Source organism: Tenebrio molitor, unplaced genomic scaffold (assembly GCF_963966145.1).
Source record: "Tenebrio molitor unplaced genomic scaffold, icTenMoli1.1 SCAFFOLD_87, whole genome shotgun sequence".
NCBI lineage: Eukaryota > Metazoa > Arthropoda > Insecta > Coleoptera > Tenebrionidae > Tenebrio > Tenebrio molitor.
The window spans coordinates 76,866-84,120 of record NW_027184268.1 but is presented as its reverse complement, the minus strand read 5'-3'; the positions used below and the strand labels follow the sequence as shown (position 1 = coordinate 84,120).

General features: G+C 41.7%; 1 non-coding gene across 1 annotated transcript; it reads right to left on the bottom strand.

The window, feature by feature from the left end:
- Positions 1-3,534: 3,534 nt before the first annotated feature.
- LOC138141078 (5S ribosomal RNA) lies at positions 3,535-3,654 on the bottom strand. Its single transcript, XR_011162971.1, has one exon. It is a non-coding gene; the product is annotated as a 5S ribosomal RNA (ribosomal RNA).
- Positions 3,655-7,255: the final 3,601 nt, after the last annotated feature.

Sequence of the window (7,255 nt, the reverse complement as noted above, 5' to 3'; positions counted from 1 at the left end):
GCATCACGCCATTTCTACGGGCGAACGTGAATGTGTGATGTTGACGTGATGGAAGCAACGTTTAGGCAATCCGCATTACGTATTACTATCAATTATATTTTAAACGAATGAAAACTTCAATTCAGAAGTGTGATAATCCCGATCCATTCAAGTTTTGTTAATTTTAGATTAAAAATGCGTGAGTATTGTACTATTGCTAACGATGCCAAAACATCGCATATTCAATGTAAAAAGAACAAGAGCAACGGGCCATTAAGTTAATTTAAAAATAACTCGTACCGGATAAGTCGAATACGTATCCAGGGAAAATTTATTAATTTTAAAATTGACCGGCGGAAACAGGTTCTCGCCTCCCACCACTTTTGTGTAGCGGCCGCCAAATCAATTTTGTTTTTATATAATTGATTCAAAAAATTGAAATTCACGCATAGTTATCTGTGCCTGAAGTGGGTCATTTTCATTGCATTGTTAGTAAGATCGAAACCATAGAAACCATACAAAACGCATACGACTATTTCTGTTTTTCATTTCACGCACTGTTTTTTATTAGTTACCTAGCAACATGGTCACTGCATTGAAACTTCAGAGTTCCTTCAAAAATTTGAATTTTTAATTTCAATTTTTTGAATCAATGATTTAATATAAAAATAACTATTGTGGAAAACAGCAAAAAATAAAATAATACCACTAATTGGCGGCTGGTCAGGATAGACCTAACGTTCGAAATTTAGAAAAATATTTTTTTTATTTTAATACTGTTACTTTTCTAATGAAGTGCGAAATAAGTTGTGCCCCATAGCTATCTTTTTTATTTTTCACTACGACAATTACAAAGTGTTGATATTCACAACTTTTCGTGAGCACTTCGATAGAAATGAACAAGAACGCAGGAAAATTCCACACCGAATATTAATATTCTGTCTTGGCCCATGTTTACTTTTATCTACCGCAAAACAAAATGTTCGGATTTGTCAGGGGTATTCTGATTTAAAAAAAGAAGAACATTTGACGAATATTTTAAGTCTCAAACGTTTGGAAAATAATGCAACAACAATTCATAGACTACAAAAAAGCCTATGATTCAGTACCACATTCATGGTTAATTAAAATTCTTAAAATTTATAAAATTAATATTAAATTAAATCACCTTCTTTATATGGATGACATAAAACTTAACAATAACTGAAAATCAATCAATATGTCGTGGTCATTACGAAAATTTAGAATATATAACTAAAGAAGGAGAAATCATTAAAAATTTAAATAAAGGAGAATTTTATAAATATTTAGGTATTAATCAATCAAATCAAATTAAATCTATTCTTTTGGTGTTATAAAATGGTCCAAAACTAATTTAAAGAATATAAATATTCAAACTAGAGTTCTCTTTACAAAATTTTGTAAACATCACCCCAAATCTGCTGTTGAAAGATTTAATTTACCACGCGAAAATGGTGGTAGGGGTTTTTCAAATCTAGAAATTCTACAACACAATCAAATTGCTTCACTAAAAAATTATTTTCTCAATAGAGCTCGTGATATGACACTATAGCAAATATAAAACAAAAGTCTTTACATGGGAGATATTTTAAAGAGCTGAGGGTTTTATATTTGCAATACAAGATCTTGCACCGTTTTGGCTCACAGCGAATATAAAAAACGTCATGATATATTCGCAAAAATTATACACATGAATTTAGCAGTTAAATTCAATTTATTAAAGGATACACAACCACATTACATTTATAAACCAGAAAGTTGTTTAGAAAATGACAATTACAAATTATATTTTGATCGCACAGTTTTAACTGACATTCACATTCAGCATAACAGACCAGACATTATTATTTTAAATAAACAACAAAAGCAAGCATATCTTTTAGATATAGCTGTTCCAAATTCACACAATATAACACAGACATATAATACAAAAATTAATAAATATATTATTATAATTTCAGCAACAGGAATAGTACCGCAATCTCTTTTTAAAAATTTAAAAATTTTGGACTTAGAGAACACATAAAACACAAAAAAGTCAAAATGTGGAGGCGAGACGCCGGTAATTATGTTGATAAGCACTGCACTACTGCACACAATAAGTTCGGAAAAACCGAATTTTATTATCGTATTTAATTGACGTCACAGTTACTTTGGCGAAACAGGAGCTCGCTTTTCGAAGGCATGATGAAAAAGACAGACGAATCAATTTGATATATAAAACCTAACAGGAACGGCTGGTCCATGAGGTCATTTGGGTAATGACCCCCTAAAAAATAAAGGTTTTACCCAACACCAGCCGCGACTGCAACACCAGCCGCGACTGCAATGTACACAAGACTATGACTGCTACATATTATGTTATTTCAACCAAATCAGAAGTACAATAATTTTGAAAAGTAAGTGCAATGTATACTTCTAAATCTATCTAAATTTATTAATATGTAATTTTTTTCAAAACTATCGATCTTTCTTTGAAACATTTTCAATTCACAATTCACTGTTGGAAGCGCTGTACTTTTTAGTATAAATACGTATACGAAAAATTAAAATAATAGTTGAATTAACACATCGTTAAATGTTACGAGGAACATAGTTTTTTGGATTACACAGCAAAATCTTGGAATTTCAGTCCGATATTACTCCATTGAGTCTTTGGACTCACAAATAAATACCTCGAAAAGCCGACAAACATCTGTCTAGAACTTTTCTAGTAACCAGAGGGTATCGTAAACGACCCGTGTTTAGACCTCTTTCGTGAAAGTGACCGACCGCCGGCGCCGCTCGATTTCGTCATAAATCTCAGCCGTACCCCCCACGATAATTGACAAGTCTGTCATACAGCCCTACCATTTAAAACCTTTATTCTCTTCGTTTTAAAAATAGTTTCGCATGGTTTTTCTCTCTTCTCGTTTTACAATGGTCCAGTGACTAATAAATGAGTGTTGTGTTATGAGTTTGTTCGAGCTCAAAAAAACGTGGTTCGAAATTGTTTAACGTTTAACGAATGGTAAGTTATTCTAGTTTTTATGTTGGTCTTAACGTGTTAGGGGCCAAGAATACAACATTGTCTGTCCATTATAACATAGAACTGATATGTTGAATTCAGATCTCTAATTATTTAAAAACCAAAAAAATAAAGCAGCAGTCAAAGTGGCATGTACGCGTAACCTAATATATATTTTTTTTACATTAAAAGATCGCCGTCTTCCTCGTCGCACTTACGACATTTGCATATGTTATCTTTGTTAAACTCACGGAAGGAATATAATGAACCGGTCACCCGTCCAAGTGCTGACCGCTGCCCGCGTGGCTTACCTTCGGTGATCGAACGACAACCTTTACCGTTTGACGAGTTTTTATTCTGCAATTGTTTACAATTAATCGACAAAAAAAATTGTTTTCTTAATTATCTAGTACTTAAAGCTATGAATCTACATGATACGGGTCTGTGCATGTTTCCGAATACCTGCACGAAAAACAAATCGGTTCGGTGGTTGCTATGGATTTCAAAAAAAAACAAAAAGTGTTGGGGGGCAACGGCACGCGGTGTTCCCAAGCGGTCACCCATCCAAGTACTGACCGCGCCCGACGTTGCTTAACTTCGGTGATCGGACGAGAACCGGTGCTTTTCAACGTGGTATGGCCGTTGCCGTGGTGTTTAGGTGTGATCGTTGGTGTAAAATATATTGCTTTTAACATTCCGATGCACGAATATGAACATCAAAACGCGATGCGTTTCGTTTCCGTATGCACTTACCCTCTGACGACCGACGTCGGACCGAACTAACGGGAAATCCCACAACAACCACCACGTCACGCTCTAACGACAAGAGAGACTACTAGACGGACTGGCGATCTCCCGCGTCGCACATTTTTCGACCGCCGGCGGCGGTGGAAAATCCAGAATTTCACCCCACCTACCGCGCTGCTTGCTCCGACGACGACGAGATTCCCACATTTGGATCGACCGAAATATGTAAGTAATATCAGGAAGTTCCGATTTTCGAGAGGAGACCTGTGTTTCTATTTACCTATCTATAATAATTATCGTTATAATCATCATATCATTATTATTATTATTAACATTATTATTTATTACCATTATTATTATTATTATTATTATTTATCGTCCCTCGGATTCGGCGATCTTCGAAAATCCAAGTTGGACCGTTAGACATTCGAACGCGGTGTGCGTGGCTGACGAGTTGTTATTTTTGGCGTTTTTTCTTCGATCTTCACCCCGACTTCGGACGACGCAGGTCGGACACGAAATTACGAAGAGAGAAAGACGGAAGAAAGGAAGAAAACCTGAAGATCCGTCGAAGAAAATATCGGAAAACTCGTAGGTGCGGCATCGGTCGGACGATGAAGACCGTCTCCTTTCGGATGATCCTCTCGACGGACTTTCGGCCGTCCCGAAGGGTCCGGACGGCAACGGGACCCGTCGTCGACTCGTCCCGTTTCAACTTCCGCCGAAAACGATCGACCTGAACGTCGGAGAGGCGGTTCGCGGCATCCTGTTGTCGGAATTGCCTCGGTTCGAACACCAGGTCCTTTCTGTGCTTCGACCGTTTCGGAAGCGTTTGGCGACGCGAAGATGTCGTAAAATCGAGAAGGTGGCGCGGTATTCCGGGAAGAGATGGACCAATATTTCGGCGAACGAAATATGGATTCCCGGAATCGACGCGTCTACCCCGCACCGCCGACGTAAACCGTCGGTCCCGAATCGAAACCGTGACGACCCGGATTTAGGGCTGGTGGTTGGAGGGGCGTGTACCTGATTCGAAACCCACCGACGTTCCGAGACGAACTTCGCTATCTCCAGGGAAACTTCGGAAACCGAGTTCGGCCAGCTTGATCACACGGTGGCGATGGTGATCGAGGAAAGAGGACGATGCCATCACGCGGGCAACGATTCCGAGGCCTGCAATTTCTTCGACGGCGGACGCGGTGCGCGTTCAGTCTTCCGTCCGCAGTGGCGACTATTTTATAAAGACTTAGAAAATTTTTTTGTTCAATTCTCGTTCACGAGGTGCTCGAAGTGTACGTGTGTGAGCAAGTGTTTTTTCAATAATTATTATTAACTTTTAACGTTTTAACGTGAAAGATGGCCGACGTCGAAAATCAAACAGCATCATCGGTCACCACCGGTTCCGCTGCCACCCCTCAATCCCACGCGAAGAAAGAGAAAAAAGCGAAAAATCCCAGGGCGAAACCGTCCCATCCTCCGACATCCGAGATGGTAAACAACGCCATCAAGGGACTCAAGGAACGCGGAGGATCGTCTCTTCAGGCCATCAAGAAGTTCGTCGCCGCAAATTACAAAGTCGACGCCGAAAAGGTCGCCCCTTTCATCAAGAAATATCTGAAAGGCGCCGTGGCGTCGGGATCTCTGGTTCAGACGAAAGGTAAGGGCGCGTCGGGTTCGTTCAAGCTCGCCTCGTCCACCTCCGGTGGTGCCAAAGTCGCCTCCGCCTCCGACAAGAGGAAACCCGCTTCGTCCGCCGCATCCAAGACGAAAAAATCATCCGCCAAACGTACCGCCGTCGCGACGACTTCCGACAAGGCTTCCTCGAAGACAGCCAAAAAACAAGCCTCCCCCAAAGCGAAGAAGACTGCTGCCGAAAAGAAGAGCGCCGTCGCTGCCTCCGCCGCCGCAGCGAAAGCCAAGAAATCGGCCGCCTCCTCGGCAGAAAAGAAAACTAGAGCCGCCCCGAAACCCCGATCGCCTTCCAAAGCGAAGAAATCTAACAAGGCTGGTCCGACTAAAAAACCCAAAGCACCCAAACCCAAGACAGCCAAAGCCATTCCTGTCAAGGTGAAAAAGGCCGCTTCGCCGAAGAGGAAAAAGTGAGAAACGTGGATGGATACTCGACTCATGTTCGTTCGGCTGTGCCTCGTTCCGACGTCATCATCGTACTACCGGCAACGGGGCACGCACAAATGGCCCTTTTCAGGGCCACACGATAATCTACGACGAAAAAAAGAAATAAAACTATCCTTACGGCGAAACCAAATAAAATAGATAGCATCAGCTGGCAGGTAGGTGATGACAGGATGCAATAAAATTTTACGAACGACCGCAACCCAACCCGAATCGAGAGGACCGACCGATTATTGACATTTTTATTTTATTCATTTCCGGTTGAAGGGCGATATATTTTTTTTTTTGCCTGTAAAGTTTGAGGTTCTGAAAAGAACCGATTTTTTTGTTATAAAATTCGTGTTTCGTGTTGTTCTTCCGAAACACGATGTGGAAAAATTTAAGCGCGTTCACCCCGAATACGTCTGGCAAGTTGGATGTCCTTTGGCATGATGGTTACACGTTTGGCGTGGATGGCGCACAAATTCGTGTCCTCGAACAGACCGACCAAGTAAGCTTCGCTCGCTTCCTGGAGGGCCATCACGGCGGAGCTTTGGAAGCGCAAATCGGTTTTGAAATCCTGAGCGATCTCCCTCACCAAACGTTGAAAGGGAAGCTTGCGGATGAGCAACTCGGTACTTTTCTGGTAACGACGGATCTCACGCAGAGCCACGGTACCAGGTCTGTAACGGTGGGGCTTCTTGACGCCGCCAGTGGCGGGAGCGCTTTTCCTGGCCGCTTTGGTAGCCAGTTGTTTCCTGGGGGCTTTTCCTCCGGTGGACTTGCGTGCGGTCTGCTTGGTCCTGGCCATTTCGAATGAAACGAATGAAAAACAAAACTGACAATTATTAAAATCGACTCTGACGATCGTTAGACGTGCACGCGTCGAAAGGTAAACGGGTACTAAAAATTCCGCCATATTAAATTGTACTTTTATACGTGAACAAAGTCAACGGCTGACTTCGTCGATTGGTCGATGGTGAACCGTTGAATCTATATAAGGCTCCGTTAGTTGAAATTTTGCGGTAGTTGACTTCCTAGGGACGAGGTGTGCAGGTATTTTGTGTCAGTTGAAATAATCTGAAAAGATGACCGGTCGCGGTAAAGGAGGCAAAGGATTGGGAAAAGGAGGAGCGAAGCGTCATCGCAAAGTCCTGCGTGACAACATCCAGGGCATCACGAAACCCGCTATCAGAAGATTGGCTCGTCGTGGCGGCGTGAAACGTATTTCCGGTTTGATCTACGAAGAAACTCGCGGAGTCCTGAAAGTGTTCTTGGAAAATGTCATCCGAGATGCCGTCACCTACACGGAACACGCCAAACGTAAAACCGTGACAGCGATGGACGTCGTCTACGCTTTGAAACGTCAAGGACGCACCCTCTACGGTT